Below are 17,397 nucleotides of genomic sequence, written 5' to 3'. Positions count from 1 at the left end.
TCGCCCAACAGCTTCACAAGAGCCATCCCCAGAAGCGGTGACAGGCTGCGGGGCTTGCGCAGAGAGCTTTGGAGGTTGCCTGTGCCAGGAGGATCACTCTGTCATTTGTCTCCCTTCATCCGCAGCACCCAAAGCTCAAAATAACCCCCTCTTGCAAGGCTCCTGCGTGGGGCCAAGCCTGCTGCTGAAGATGATACGCCTCCATTAATAGCACTCGAAGACATTCCTCAGCGGGTAGCCTGCCTTCTATATCTCACTGCAACGTGTTGCCGTGCAGGAGCTGGACAACTGGGCTGTGTCCTAAGATGGCAGCTGCTATTCTTATCCCAGAAAGACTTGCTCCGTCCGGCACAGCTCCTTTCTCAGCTGAAATGTTAACAGCCAGAAGCAGTGGCCCCTCTGAAGCCAGTGAAATGCCAGTGTGTGGACGCAACACCTGGGTGCTTGTCCTGCTCTCCTGGGATGTGCTGTGCCACCAGGAGCATGGCAGCTGCACAGGTGCTGTTGGTGTTCAGCTTGGAGTGCATGTGGTGGGGGTGATCACCCCTCCTGGGTATCAACAAATAAAAAAGAAGAGCTGTTGCTCTCGGAGTGCACAGCTGCCTCTCCTTGCAGCCTCAGTGGGTGAGGATGAAGTCAGAGGCAGAGCTTACTCCCAGCTTCAGATGCTTGCAGAAAGTTCAGTCCCCACAGGCAATCAGGTATCATAGAATCACAGAATGGCCTGGTTTGAAAAGGACCATAATGATCATCTAGTTTCAACCTCCCTGCCATGGACAGGATTGCCAACCACTAGACCAGGCTGCCCAGAGCCATGTGCGGCCTGGCCTTGAATGCCTCCAGGGATGGGGCATCCACAACCTCTCTGGGCAACCTGTTCCAGTGCGTCACCACCCTCTGAGTGAAAAACTTCCTCCTGATATCTAACTTAAATCTCCCCTGTCTTAGTTTAAAACCATTCCCCCTTGTCCTATCACTATCAACCCATGTAAACAGTCGTTCCCTTTCCTGTTTATACGCTCCCTTCAAGTATTGAAAGGCCACAGTGAGGTTTCCCCAGAGCCTTCTCTTCTCTAAGGTAAACAAGCCCAGTTCCCGCAACCTTTCTTCATAGGAGAGGTGCTCCAGCCCTCTGATCATCTTGGTGGCCCTCCTCTGGACCCGTTCCAAGAGCTCCATGTCTTTCCTGTGCTGGGGGCCCTAGGCCTGGACGCAGTAGGGCAGAGGAAGTCAAGGCCCAGAGACATCAGCTGGGAGAGTGGCTGCGCCTGTCCCCTTGCCCCCGGCCTATTTTGGAGGACACAGTCCCCATGAGCTTTCCCCTCAGCCTCGGGCTCCAGCAGCTCCTGTCAGTCACAGGGAGCTCACACAGGCAGCACCTGCTCTTCTATTTGTGCTCCGGGCACAAGTTGCCAGCAGGTGGCAGAACGGAGCCACTGAGGTGGACCCTCCTCTGGGCGCCTTGTCTGCTACCAGCCTGCAAACAGCTCTCACTGAAAACTGAGCTCTTTTAAACCTGGTGAACGTACCTGGCCCAGATGTTATCACCAGACTCAATCAAATGGGTTGAAATCTTACTATACTTGTCTCCCAACCTTTTGTACCCACTGGACCAGCAAAGATGGGTGGTCTGGACCAAAGAATGCCTTGAAATTCAACAGTCATTAATTAATACAAAAGACACTTAGCTGACATGAACAGCCACTTGTCCCTGTGCAAGGCCTCATTTGCATTGGGCCCTCTGCTGAGAAAAGACACCGCATAGGTTCTCTGAAACATGTGACTATTGGAAGACCAGTATGAGGCAGCAACCACCCTGGCTGCTCCACCACACGCCTGACTGATCCACAGGGGAGAGTGACTGTAGCAGCTCTTTTGCTAGCTGTGCTCTGGCTGGACCTTCAGTGTGCAGAGCTCTAGAGGAGAGGCTAGGACTCTAGAACAACTGTCACAGTGGGGAGAAGAAATCCTGACTCTCATCTCCCTCCTCTGCCTCTCCTGTCTTGAAGCTTCATCTTGCAGAGGATGCCCTGGGAGGGGGGTGAGAAGAATAGCATGTGAAGTTCTATTTTCCCTATGAGACCTGTGAGCAGGACCTTGGGAGACAGCTGCTGTGAGCAGCAGAGTCAGTCACTAACAGGCACGGAACCACAGGCTGTCTCCCCTCTAGTGAGTAAAGCTAGATAGGAGACAGTGGGGCAGAAGCAGATGCTGAGGACCTGACACCTACGCTAAATGGTTTTCATGGACAGGTGTGTGGGGGTTCCAGGACATTAATGGCAGTTTAAGGTGCCCATGCTGCACAGGTGCACTTTAATTAAAAGTTATTACCAGCATGAGTCTGGAATAGACCTTTGCCTACAGGGACTGAAGTCCTTAGGATAAAATTCACTATAGCCAGCAAAGAGCACTTAGACATTCTTTCATATCATTCTTTTGCATTTAAAAGCAGTGATGTTCACTTTCACATTTGGGAACTACGTAAGATCACCAACACATGAGATGCCATTTTCACCACACAGAGAATATTATGGTTACTTGGATGGTGACCATGACATTGTGGAGTTTTAGATCCTTAGAGCAGTGAGAAGGGCACAGAGGAAGCTCACAACCGTGCTTCAGGAGATTACATGTTGACCTCTTCAGGGATCTGCTTGCTACAATACCGTGGGATAAAGCCCTGGAGGGAAGAGGGACCCAAGAAAGCTGGATATTATTCAAGGATCACTTCCTCCAAGCACAGGAGTAATGCATCCCAACAAAGAGAAATGGGGCAAAATCACCAGGATGCCTGCAGGGCTGAAGGAGATGCTCCTGGACAAAGTCAAACATGAAAAGGAAACCTCCAGAATATGGAAGCAAGGATAGGTAGCCTGGGAGTAATAGAGAGACGCTGCCTGAGCAGTCAGAGATCAGGTTAGGAAAACTAAGGCACTGATAAAACTGAATCTGGCAAGAGATGTCAGGGGCAACAAGAAAGGCTTCTAGAAGTGTGTCAGTAATAAAAGACACACTAGGGAAAATGTGGGCCCTCTTCATAAGGAAACAGGAGACCCGGTTATCCATGATATGGGGAAGGCTGAGGTACTCAGTGACTTTTTTGCCTCAATCTTCACCACCCATCTCACAGACTCTAAATTCAGAGACTGGGAGAATGAAGGACTGCCCACCCACTGTAAGTGAGGATCAGGAGCAAGACCATCTAAGGAATCTGAATGAGTACAAATCCCTGGGAACACATGAGATCTATCTGAGAGACCTGAGGAAACTGGTGGATAAGGCTAACCACTGTCCATCATATCTGAGAATTCATGGCAGTCTGGTGAAGTTCCCACTGACTAGAAACGTGGAAAAATAACCCAATTTTTAAAAAGGAAAAAAAGAAGAGATGACTCTGGAGAGCTATAGGTCAGTCTGTCTCATCGTCTCATCTCTGTGCCTGGCAAGATCATGGAATAAATCCTCCTGAAAAGTATGCGAAGGCACATGGAAAAAAAAAGACGTGACTAGTGTCAGCCAACACATCTTCACTAAGGGCAAATAATGCTTGACAAATTTGGTTTGTGTCTACAACAGAATTACAGTGTTGGTAAATAAAGGAAGAGCAGTGGATGTCATTTATCTGGACTTGTGAAACACATTTGACACTGGAACACATAGAATCCTTGTCTATAAATTGGAGAGACATAGCTTTGACTGTTGGACTACCTGGTGGATAAGGAATTGTCTGGATGGTCACACTTAAAGAGTTGCAGTTAATAGCTCTATGTCCAGGTGGGAGTCAGTGAAGAGTGGTATTCCTCAGGGGTTGGTGCTGGGACTGGCACTATTTGACATCTTTGTTGGGGACATGGACAGTGGGACTGAATTCACCCTCAGCTAGTTGGTTGATGACACCATTCTAAGTGGTGTAGTTGACACACTGGAAGGAAGGGATGCCAAATAGAGGGACCTAGACAGGCTTGAGGGGTGGGTATGTGTGAGCCTCATGAAGTTCAACAAGGCGAAGTGCAAGGTCTTGTAACCTGGATTGGGGCAGTCTCAAGCACAAATACAGGCTGTGTGGAGAATGGATTGAGAACAGCTCTGAAGAGGACTTGAGAGTTCTGGTTGATGAGAAACTCAACATGAGCCAGCAATGTGTATTTACAGCTGAGAAAGCCAACCATATCCTTGGCTGCATCGAAAGAAGTGTGGCCAGCAGATCAAGGGAGGTGATTTTCCTTCTCTATTCCACTCTGGTGAGACTCTACATGGAGTATTGTGCTTAGCTCTGGAGCTCTCAAAGTAAGAAGGTCAGGAACCTGTTGGAGCAAGTCCAGAGGAGGTAACGAGAATGATCAGAGTTCTGGAGCACCTGTCCTACATGAGGAAAGCCTGAGAGAGTTTGAGTTGTTCAGTGTCTAGAGAATAGAAGGCTCCTAGGAACCTTATAGTGGCCTTCCTGTACCTAAAGGATGCCTACAGGGAAGATGGAAATGAATCCTTTATCAGAATTGTAGTGATAGGACAAGGGTAATGGCTTTAAACTTAAAGAAGGTTGATTTTGATTAGATATTAGGAAGAAATTCTTTGCTATGTGGGTGGTGAAGCACTGGAACAGATTGACCAGAGAAGCCGTGGATGCTCCATGCCCGGAAGAGCTTAAAGCCACATTGGATGGAGCTTTGAGCAACCTGGTCTAGTGAGCAGAGTTTCTGCTTACAACAAGGAGCTTGGAACTAGATGATCTTTAAGGTCCCTCCTAATCCAAGCCATTCTATGACTCTACGATTACCTGCCATGATGAACTAGGATGGCTGTTATACTGCAGACTTTGTGAAGAGCTTGAGAGCTTGAGGGAGAGTGGCATCTAAGAACTTTGGCAGGATGAAATGGGATCAGAACAAAAAGCAGATCTGGCAAACTGGAGAAATTGTCTCAAATTTTAGGAAGGAAATTTACTGAATGGAAACAAATTGTTTTGGGGAGGATAATAGCAGACAGAGAAATGCATGAGGTTATTTCATGCACTTCAGCTAAGCCAGGGAGAAAAGGAATTGGGGACACAAGCTAATACGTGCTCATCAATGTCAAACAGTTGCAGAAGTGGTATAGCTAATCATATTACTATTTTAATTATATTTGCCTATTATATTAGTTATTGTATTAGTCTATGTACTGTTACTGAGGTGCTACAAGTGAATGTTTGCTTTCCTCAGGATTATTTCCTCAGGGTTATTTGGTAATTGCGCAGTGCACTTTTGAAAAATATTTTTTGAGAGAGAAAATTTTTCAGTAGTGTAGGGAGGAGAGGAGCTGGAATTACAAGTATAAAGAATATGATTTATGAAGGGTTATACACTGATGTTTGTTGTTAAGATATAAGAGAAGTACAGACTGCGTATGTGAGTATGGAAATAATTTTCTAACATGGAAAATATTTTTATTAAAGGTTGTAGGTGGTTCTATGATCAAGACTATAACTGTTTAATTTGCATTAAAAATGATGTGGAGTAAAGATTTATGAAATATTTGAATGAGAAATACTGCATGCTAGCAGAGAGTATCTGTAGTCTAGCATAATCTCCTTTAGCCTATATTTGACCGGTTAGATAAGCATCTGTCAAGGGCTGTCTAGATGATGAATGGTATTTTATGAACTTCTGTAGAAAAATAGCAAGTAAATCAGTAGCTTTCTTACAACTGAAACAGCGATGATGATCATGTCTATTTTTACATTTATATTTCATAGTTACTAATCCTGTGTGGAAAAGCTGCTGTAATATCTCAGAAGGTGTATATGCCTGATTTTGCCTTGTAATACCCAGCAAAATTCCATGGAAGTGTTATATCTGTCGTATATTTCATCTATAAAAAGCTTCTTTTCCCAGTCAGAAAGAGTTCCCATTTTTGGGTTCTGTTTACTTGCTTACCTGAACAGCAAGGTTTGTTTGGGGACTGCATTCTGAGGTATATAACAACATCAACTTTCAAAACAGATAAACTAATTTACTGCTTTTAATTTAAGAGAGACTGTAAACACCCGTTGAAACTGAGAACTCCAATTATTTTTAAGGACTTATTAGGAAACTATTTTTTCAGAACTATTCAAATTGTAAAAATGTCCCTAACAGTGCTATATATATCAGTGTACTAGTCTAAACTAGATACATAATATATTGATAGAATATGTGAAAAGAAAAAAACAAAACCAGGCATTCTCATGTTCTGTTTTCTGCTGAACTAACAGTACAATTCAGCTGGGGAGGCCATAAATGATGATGAATTAGCAGTGCCCAAGGCGCATACCAAGGAGAGGGACACCGAGGATTTCTTCCTCTTACTTACTGCCATCACTGCAGAATAATAGCCTTTTGCATTGACACACTATTTATGGAGTTGTGCTGCCTGCCAGCTGACAAGCACTAACTGACCAGGGAGAAAACACTGCTCCTAAATGGCCATAAAGGACCATCTCTGCAAGAAAGTTTAAAATAGATAACAGTGCATATGTTCCAACAGAACTGCTGCCCAACAGCAGAGGACCTGCGATCTATGAACTCCTGGACTAGAGGGACATGAGTACTTCCTGACCAAGTAAGCACTATTATGTATTAGGGGAATAAATTTGACAACATGAGGAAAAAAAATTCAATTCAAAAGCTGAATTCTTCTTGCATTTACTGATTGTTCTGACATACAACCAAAAAAAGTGTGTACAAAAAGAGGTCCTGTCTTTCTCCAGTTTCCCTTGAACGCAGAACTATACTTCTAAGAGTAGAGAGTTTCAAGTCAGATAGGACTGGACAAAATCTATACACCAGGTTACTAAGAGGCAAACTGTAGGCTTACCGTGAGTGTAGATTAACTGTAGAATACTCTATTGAGACATCTTGTAGATATTCTCTGCAGTTTAATAAGTAATTTTGCTTCCTCAAATCTGTGACTTCATCTGAAAATCAGAAGTGCAAAGAATAAATTTATTTGTAGTATTCAGTCAGAAATAATAATGAAGAAAACTACATGTTTGCTTGTCTGCTTTTCTCTGAGTTATCTTCAGTAGTGCATCACAGCAATACGCCATACATTCAGAGAACAGTCCATAGGTTGAAAAAATATTCAGACAAATTAATCTGTTGAAATTCATCATGAGCTATTGAATAGCCAGACATCATGTCCTGCTCAGGGGTTCCATAAATACATGTTGCTGGCAACTGCGTGAGTTTTAATGAAATGTCACTCTATATTGCCTTAGGCATGGTGTCTCTCCTTCCTGGGCATCACTTTCAAAGACAGAAAGTTGGGCTACAGGGACCTTTGATATCAGAAGTACAGCTCATTCTGTGTTGCCTGCAGGGAGTAATATCATGCTCCCTCTCTCCTTTCCTTTTCTTCCCCTTCCTTCCTCCTCCCTGATTCCTGCCACTTGCTGTTCCCATTACTTTTTTGATCCAGTGGTCCCCCAGCCTGCACACCCCACTCACCTGCTCTGTAACAGGAGCCCCTCAGCTGCTTTGCTGAATTATGGAAAGGGCATCTTGAATGTCATCTTGTTGGCCAGAACGTGCTGCCCAGATCTCTTCCTCTGATGTTAGCACTGCAGACAGGAGGAGTCTGAGTAATGGTGCACCTGTGGTGTGCATCTGAAATCTGCCCATTTTCTAATCACAGATTATGGGGTTTGTTTGCCTCTCGTGTTCCGTTAACTCATTCTCGGAACTTCCAAGAATATCACCTTGTGAGAAGCTACTTTGCAACACATCTGTCATTAGTGCTCCTCTTAGGACAGACACATTCACCTTCCTTGACATTCAGTGAAGGTAAATCGTAGCTGCATTAAGAGCTGCAGAAGTTAGTTTCTGAATGGAGCACAAAGGACGAGGCATAGCAAGGCCACCAAAATTCCTTCATAACCAGTCTGTGACTTTAACCTGTCTTCAGAAGTGCTCAAAAATAAACCAAGAAGTTTTGATTGCATTCACCATAGCAAAGAATGCATGTCTCACAATGATTTTCAGCCTGTGGGTTTTAAGTCTCATTCATTATGACCCTAAGTAATTCTTCCTGGGAAAGCATTTATTGCTTCTAGCAGTTCTCTGACCTCATTCCTTCAGGGACACTTATCAGTAGTGTTAGTTTAATGGCACATTTCCCAACTAGATGATGCATCAAAAATATGGAGTAAACACATTCTGCAGGGAACACTGAGAGCACGCACCTTAGCAAGTCTAAACTGAACTCACAAATACCCTTTTAGTACAGAAAATGTGCTCTTACCATCTCCAGGGTCTAGTCAGATCCTATCAGAAGTGTAGGAATGATAAGTTTTGTCACAGAGAAGCGTTCTGACATTTCTGCTTGTCCAGTGCTAACATTCCTGTGAGCTCTCCTATTACGCTGAGAGCAGCAGAGATGTTGCTACAGCAGAGGCTGGACATTCTCTGTCTGAGTGTCCAGCAGGAGCTACAGAGCTAACCAATGTCTAGACAGACCCTACCATAACAGCAGCATGCCCAACAACAGTGGTTGCAAGCTGAAAATCTTGAAAAGATTTTTTTTAAGTAGCAAGGAAGTCAGGGAACTTCGCCCATTCAGCAGCACAAACTTCTTGCTCTCTGGTTGCTCCATGGGTCTTGCTATAGCCAGGGGACCTTGAGGAAGTCACTCAGTCATCAGTGCTGAAGGGATTAGCTGGAGCAGCCAGCTAGGGCTGCCAGCAGGGCATGAGCGGAGGTGGGGGGAGGCGCAGAGGTAAGGAGGAAGGGGTACATAGCTGGAGGAGCTCCTGGGAAAGGAGCAGCTAATGAGAATGATCTGGGAAGCATAAAGCATGTAGAGCCTAAAGCGTGTAGAGCCTGACAAATTCTCTTTTCTCCTCTAGCATAATCCTCAAAGACGAACCACAAGATTGACCTATATGTATTTTACCCACACAGCCCCACTGCATACACAGCAATCTCCACACAGCATAGAACAGTAATGCAAAAACTTCAGGGCTGGCCTGCAAAAGAGTGCTCTCCTCATCCAAGTCTTCTTGCTAAATTCAAAGGAGGCCTCCTGCCACCCAGTGGGACATGGGCACAGAGGGTGCCAGGAAGGTCAGAAGAGAAGAGATGCAGAGTATTTTCTTAAGACACCTCCTGCTAGGCAGTACTGCACTTAACATGTAGATGCTTAGTCTTCTTCAATATAGCTAAGAGCATGAGAGACCTCCACACTGTACTCAGGGATTTTCCACCTCCAAAAAATTTCACCTCGTTCAGATTAGGAAACACCTCAGGAAGTTGTCTCACATGATACAAGTAAGCGTAAAGCCACCTGTGGCTAGAGCTAGCTACCCAGGAAAATGGTGAGCATGAGACTGGAGGGATCTAAGTGCATTTGTCTCTATGGAAACTAGAGCTATAACTTGGGAACAGTGCTGGTGTAAGTCTAGTGTGCTTGCTTGCACAGTGGACAAGGTTTGAGATGGGGCTGTGGAAAGTGCATCCAACCAGAATACATCCTTACCTGCTGGTAAGGGACCAAGGTCTCAGAGCCATGTAAAGGATGCTAAGCATGCACATCCCTCCTCAGCTGAGAAGAGTGCTGCACACAGATTTCTCACTTCCTAGGCAAATGCTCTGTGAATGGGATTCTCAGACAGATGGCAGTTAATGTTGGGATCTCTGCCCTGCTGATGCCACATTTAGAATACTGTGTCCAGTTCTGGTCTCCCCAGTTCAAAAAAGATAGAGGTCTTCTAGAAGGAGTCTGGCAGAAGGCCACAAAGATGATAAAGGGCTGGGAGCATCTCCCATATGAGGAGAGGCTGAGTAACCTGGGTCTGCTCAGCCTGGAGAAAAGGAGACCGAGGTGGGATCTGTTAAGTGTTTATAAATATCTAAAGGGAGGAGGGAGGCAAATGGATGAGGTCAGGCTCTTGGTGGTGTGTGGACTAGGAGCAATAGCCTAAAACTTGAACATAGGAAGTTCCATACAAACATGCAGAAGAACTTCTTTACAGTAGGGGTGACAGAGCACTGGAACAGGTTGCTCAGAGTTGCCCAGTTGTGGAGTCTCCTTCTATGGAGATATTCAAGACCCATCTGAATGCCAACCTGTGTGAATTATTGTAGGGAACCTGCTTTAGCAGGGGAGTTGGACTTGATGATCCCTTGAGGTCCCTTCCAATCCCTGCAATTATGTGATTCTGTGATTCTGTGAATACCTTATTTTGCTTTGCTTGCTTTTGCTTTATCTGTTAAGCTGTCTTCACCTCAGCTCACAAATATTCTCATTTTTACTTTTCCAGTTCTCTCCCACTGAGATAGTGAGCGAGCAGTTGTATAGCACTTAGCTGTCTACCACAGTTACAATGCAATTGCAAGGTAGCTCTGGGGCTGCAAAGTGCTATCGGCAATGACAATCTAAGGGATGGAAAGGTCTCTAGGCAATCCCCTGTCAGGAACTGGAGGACAGTTGGGTGGCATCTTGCCCTTGGCATAGCTGCTTTGATTCTGTTGATCTCTTCAGCTTTGCTTCCTGGATTTGTACCTGTGGTAGAATATAGGAACCAGTAGAGGCTGCTGAGGGAGCTTGTGGACTGCTGTCCCTTGAAATTGCAGATATTGAACTGAAAAAGCATTCATCCAGCGTGTGGAACTGTGACATTTTGGGTATAGTACTGAAAAAGGTGGAAGCTTATTGTGCTGTTGCTATACAAAGTTTGCATGTTTTTACTCTCACAGAGAATCACAGAGTCATAGAGTCATAGAACAGTTTGGATTAAATGGGACCCTAAATATCTTTTTGTTCCAATGCCCTTGCCATGAACTGCTAACCCCCCACCAGCTCAAGCTGCCCAAAGCCCCTTCCAACCTGGCCTTGCTCACCTCCAGGGATGGGGCACCCACACTTCTCTGGACAGCAGTGCCAGGGAATCACCACTCTCTGAGTAAAGAATTTCCTCCTAACATCTAACCTAAATCTCCCCTCTTTTAGTTTAAAACCATCCTCCCTTGTCCTATCATCATCAGATCATGTAAAAAGTTGGTCTCCATCTTTTTTTATAAGCTCCCTTTTAAGTACTGAAAGGCTGCAGTGAGGTCTGAAGCATTCCCTTCTCCATTCTGAACAACCCCACAGTACGTGGTCAAACTGGAGCCGTTCCCAGCTGTTCTGCCACAGTCCACAAGGCAGACACCTGCACTTCCATGGAATGTTTCCTACTGGAGCAGAAGCCAAACATTCCTGAGCTCTCTCCATCCTTGAAGGACTGACTGGCAGGGAATGCAAAGGGATCTGTATTTAAAGAGGCATTACAGGCCTCACCTAGGAGTCTTAGATGTTACTTGCAAACATGAAGACCAAGAATTTAATTCTGTGCACTAGAAACAGTACAGGTTGCCTTACCTGGTCACTCCTGCAGGCTGCTATCCATAAGCACTCTTTGGCTCTCCTGCTTCTCCTGCACTGAGCTCCTTTTTGATAAGAGTAAAATTAACTAAGTCTCTTTCCAGGTGTAACTGCTGGTAACATGACATTGAAGGCGCAGGGTGAGATCAGTGCCATCTTGAGATCTCCTGCTAACACAAATGAGTTCTCTTCAAATATGCAGTTAAGGAAAAAGAACTGGTGCTGATCAAGATCAGGAGAAGGTTTGTGAAAGAGTGTGAGAGAGCCTGTGGATCCCAGTGCAAAGGAAACAACTAAATATCTTTTTAAAAGCATCCTCCATTTGGTGAAGAAACTTCATGTATCAGAATGTCCTGTTTTTTGGCATCCACTGACTGGATACCCACCTGACTTGAGCACACCTCCTCAAAGCGTCTGTGAAATCCACTGTGCAGCTGCTCTCAGATGGGTGTATGGCTAGTAGAATCTAAAGACAGTAACAAATGTACCTGATGTTCTCATGAGAGCATGAACTGTGTGATAATGATTGTGATCCTGTGCTTCTTCAGAGAGATGATAGCTCACCAACAGGTACTTTTTGGTACTGGAATTCACCAACTGCCAAGGTTAAATCTTCTGTCATGCATACTGACCCCCAAGAAGATGCATTCTTAAACTTTCGTAGGTGATCCTCATATGGTCCACCAGGATTGACTTTATTTGATCCTCTCTAGGCAGAAAAGACCAATCCATTTGAAATGGAGGCCAGTGGCATCTTTTCATGTCACTGCAACTATCCAGGAGGTCCTGTTCAGGGCAGTCCAGGGTAGAAGGAACAGAGGACTTAAACAGGAAGTCTGCAGATGGTTCCATGGTAATTACATGGAGATACTGGATGTAGAAATTCTTTCTAACTAAACAGGCTACAAAGTTGATGCTGTTGCTCCAAGATGCAGAGATGAGAGTGTAGTTTGCATTGAGCCACAAATTCAAGTCCTTGATCGTGCTCCCGTCACACTTCAACATTGCTCATGAGTGCCTCTACCTCCTGTTCATGCTCACTGAACACGAGACAAGGAAAGTAAACATCGTAACACAGCAATTCTGTGATTCTATGATAACCAAGAGATGGTGTTTGTAGGGCAGCATGGTTGTGTTTAGTAAAGCCTCTGAGTGTCTATCAGGTATGAGTTATATTGGTGCTGAGAAATAACTGGAGTTTGATGTGCTTGACTGTTTCAGCATGAAAAAGGGATGGAACGAAGTAATTAACAGAAAGTAGAACAATATTTAAGTTGTTTTGTTTTGTTTTGCTTTTTCCCCCTCTCCTGTGTGAATTTTCTTTTGCTTTTCAAGAAATTGGAGATGGGAAGGCAAAGTACTGTGTACTCTGAGGAGAACTGTGATGCAGTACTGACAGACTCATGGCCACAGTGAATGCTTTCTGGAGGAAAGCTCCAGTGCTTCATAGCATACATCCATCGCAGAATCAGGAATCTGCTGTCTTGTGAAAACAGTATGTGAGCAAATGAGGGGTCCTGGAGCCAGTCAGACACTTTACATGGCCATGGTTAGACCTTAGCTGCTGCCATACTTGATGGGCATTTAAACAACACTCTCAGAATTATGGTTTAATTTTTAGGTAGTCCTATGTGCAGACAGGAGTTGGACTTGACGACTCTTGTGTAGCCCTTCCAACTCAGAATACTGTATAAGAACTTTCAGAAAATGGGGTGTGATCTGCTTTCAGCATGTCTGGATGCCGCCTCTACTGTGGGGAATGTCAGCACCATGCTCACACTGTACTGCTGTGCAGGACTGCCTGTATCCATGGATTTCTCACATTGTGCCTCTTCCAGCTGTGCTGTGGTTTGCTTCTAGTACCACTGGACTCCAGGCGCTGTAGCAATGAAAACAGGAATGGAAGCACATCAGTGGCTGGCAGGATCCTCTTCCCTCTTTGTTCTGCATCAGGACATTGCTATCTCCTTCTGCAGACCCCTTTCTTGCCAAGGACGAGTGCTGACGTGGCTGCCCCACACTTGAACAGAGGAAGTGTGTCAGAGTTTTCTAGAGCTTAACCCATCTGGCTTCTGGATCCAGTAATTCAGATTACTGAGTACTCCTATGCATGAAGCTGGAATGCCCAATAGATCCTGTCACAGAAAAGTAGTGCTTGTGTAGGACTGATAATCTCTATGAATTAAAGTAAATCTGAAGCACATGATCTGCAGACAAGAGCTTTTTAAGGGATATCTGTCTGAGTGTCCTTATGCCCAAGACTTTTAAATCTTGTGGGTGAAAATTTTTCAATATAGTTTGCCTGCAAGTATGATTTAATATATTCTTCATCTTCCAGAAAGAACAACTGGAGGATGTGTTAAAAAAATACAACAGTTTTGGTCTTGTTTTCTCCTGAAAGTTCTTCTTAAGTTCCCATGTTGACCTCCCAGTCCTTTTCTATCTATTTTCTTCCAATGACTGTATCAGTTTTTACTCCCTTCAGGTCTAGTACAAAGGATAAGGGGTTTTCCCTTTGAAATCTGATCTGAGAAGTAATGCACCATTTCGTGTGAACAATATGCACACAAATGTCAATGCTGCAGTTCACAATTTTCCTTCCACATCATTGTTTAATATCATCTATTAAAGCTTCAGGGCAAAAATGATGGTTTTACACTCCATTTAGTTGGTGTGGAATGGAAAGTAGGCATTTTCTAAAAAGGAGACCCAAGCCAAGTGGGCTTCAGACAGTGCCAATGCAGCCAGGCAAATTTGGTGATCACAAGCTTACTTAGCACTGAAGATGTAGTCTTAATAGTTAAATCTCCTTACTTATGTTATCTTAATCTGATCAAAGACCCCAGCAGGTTTGAGAAGTATAACTTCCTTTTACAAATACAAATGAAGGACTGTCACTTTTTTCCTGTGTCCATAATTTCTGGTCTATTATAGTGCCTCTGATTTGTCCAGTACAGACATCAGACTTACTGCACTATGGTTCTCTTGATTTCCCTATAAGCCCTTCTAATACCATAGAATTACATTAGTCACCTGAATTTCCAAGGAAGAGCTTCCACACCAAGTTTGGAAACTTAACTTCATCTTTGTGTTCCTCTAGATCTTTGGACATCTGCATCTGAGAAATAAGAAATAAAGTTTTTGCAGTGAAAGTGCTAACCTGCTGACAAGAGTGTGAAATTGTCTTCATCATCAGAAGCTAAGTCCGTAAGTGGCAGAGGAATAGCTGCAAATACAACATTTGGAAAGGGAGAAGGAGAACATGGTAAGAATCATGGACATATGGTGGTATATTGTGCACTACTGGAGCATAGGCATGGGAGGGTACAGGCTTCTTAGGAAGAATAGACAGGGAAGATGAGGAGGAGGATTTATGCTTTATGTTAAGGTACTCCTTGATTATGCAGTGCTCCTGTTTGAAATTGTAGATGAGCATCGAGATGAGATGAAAATGAAGCAAATTTTGATGGCGTCTGTTATAGACCACCTGTTTAAGACAAGGCTGGGAAAGACGTTTACAAACAACTAGCAGAAATCTCTTCCTTAGGGAGGATTTCAAGCATGTGGTCATCTGTGGAGACAGCAACAGTACTGGACAAACAATGCTGGATTTCTCAGACGGTGCTAATGACAATATCCTAATGTAAATGGTGGAGGGGCAATGCTGAGTTCTGGAAGCAGGAATAAACTCCTGTTAAATACATAGGTCAATCTGAAAGTAATGCCTCCTATTTATTTCCAAGAAAGCTATTACAGATACAAATAGTACAAGAACACTATTTGATAGAGCAAATTTTCAGCTATAAAACACAGTTTTTTAGCAGAGTCACCACCATTAACTATGCATTTTTGGCAGCAACAAACAAGAGCCTGTATGCCATGCTCATAAAAGTCTGCACCAGTGGAGGTGACCCCCTGTTTCACAGCTGCTATGACAGTGTTGTTGCTGAAATGCACCACCCATCACCTCACTGTTCTCATGCCCTCTGTTTTGTCTCCAGAAACGTTCAGCAAGCATTGATGAATGTCAGTGGGTACCTTTTTTTTTTTTTTTTGCATGGAGGAGTTCAATGACACACCTTTGCTTCACATGCACTTTTTTGTCAGATGCCTTTTTGTCAGAGTGCCCCTCTGCTGCCATCTGTCATAAGGCAACAACATGTAATGGAATATTGGTGGGAAGGTTCACCCTCTACTGCCATCCCAGCAAAATCTGCTTCTGATGTTGTGGTCCAGCAGAATGAAGTAGGAGGCCTTGCTTTTGGAGTAGTAGTTTGGATAAACAGTTATGTTTATTATTGGTGAAAAATGATGACACACAGGGAAGGTCCCATGTGACTGGAAATAAGCTACTGTTATGCCTGTCTTCAAAAAAGGCAAGAAGATTCAGTGAAACTACAAGCTGTTAAGCCTCTCTTTGGTTACTGAGAAATCACAACATATGCCCTCTTTATATTTATTCCTAAGCATGTGAAGGCCAAGAAGGTAACTGAGAACAGCCATGTATATTTCCCAGGGAAAACAATCATGGTTGATTGACTTTATTATGCTCCAAGATGAAGTGATTGCTGCCTTTTCTCACTTTTTTTTTCTGAAAATTAGCACACCTTTGCTCTGAACATTCACTATAATATCATAAGGTGGCCTTCAGTTTACTAAAACTGAACTGCTTCCTTTCTATGTGTTTTATTAACAGAATCATTGCATTTTTGGCTATTTTAACTCCTCTGAGGATGTTGCCTCTAGTTATACTACAATTATTACCACATAGCAATTTTTAAACAGCATCATTTTGAACTATGTCCGTAGCTGCATTTGAATGAAGTAGCTCAAGACAGCTTTTCCTTCAGACTAATCCTTAGCTAGTGTTCTCATGAAGCACTCACTGACAGTGTTCACAAATACACTTTTGCCACTACAACACAAAGTTAACATTTACCCATTCTATATGGAGTAGTTCTAGTCCCTATTGCTGTTGCATTCCTTGCTCTCGCAGTGTGGTACTCTTCTCCGAACTGCAGTTAGTATTGCTGTCCTGAGAGGATGGTTGATAAGAAGTGAGGATAGACTTGGTGAAGGGCTTGAAGCAGGAAACTTGAGGTAACCTACTCCAGAATTCCCTGAACAACGTAAGCATGGAGAAATGCTAACACAGCTTTTCATTATTCAACGTGGCATCTATCTTCACAATTTCCAAATCTTTTGAGTATAGTCTATTTGATATGAATCTGCTGTACAACTGAAAAGAAAGACAATGCCACATGCTGTTGAGAGTATATGTTCCTAATAACAGAATGCCTCATCTTTCTCCAAGAATCCACGAATGACTGGCTGCAGATCTCCTTTTCTCATACTGTCAGTGTTACAAAAGGCAGTCTGTTACCTCTGTAGCTCTTGTATAGATAGTACTGTGGTGTTAAATTTTTTCTTGGATTGTGAACGTGTAAATACATGCATTTTTATGGGATGGCAGTGCTGGATAGAGGATTCATTAGAATGCACAGTATCTACAACGGTACACTGAGGTAATACGTGTGATTGTGTCTACAAGCATGACTGGGTGAGGAATATTGTCCTGGGGAGCTGTAGGCAAGGAAGGGATTGGGGGCTTCTGTAACTCTGGTTTGACAAGAAGGGATTAGTTATTTATGTAGATGACACATGCATCAAATGCATGTGAAATGTTGGGGAGACCTTTTTTAATGACATATGCACGAAAGCATACATTATCTGTGCATACATAAATATATATTTTAATTTGATACCTCAAAAGTCAGCTCAGGAATCTGTTTAGAGTTCCATTTTGAACTAGAGTCTCCTGTTACTTGGAAGAGCCTCCTGGATTTCAACTCAATGTATTTCAAATCATCTCAACTATTGTGACTGTCCTATATAGAAACTGCAGCTGAAAAACATTTTGACTTCGTGATTTTTAGAACATACTAATACAAAGTCGTTCTTAAAAACAATCATTTGCTGTTTTTGGAGCTACCTTTCCTGTTGCTCTCAATGTGTCTG

Source organism: Numida meleagris, chromosome 17, assembly GCF_002078875.1.
Source record: "Numida meleagris isolate 19003 breed g44 Domestic line chromosome 17, NumMel1.0, whole genome shotgun sequence".
In the NCBI taxonomy this organism is placed as follows: Eukaryota; Metazoa; Chordata; class Aves; order Galliformes; family Numididae; genus Numida; species Numida meleagris.
Note: the sequence above shows the minus strand (reverse complement) of the source record.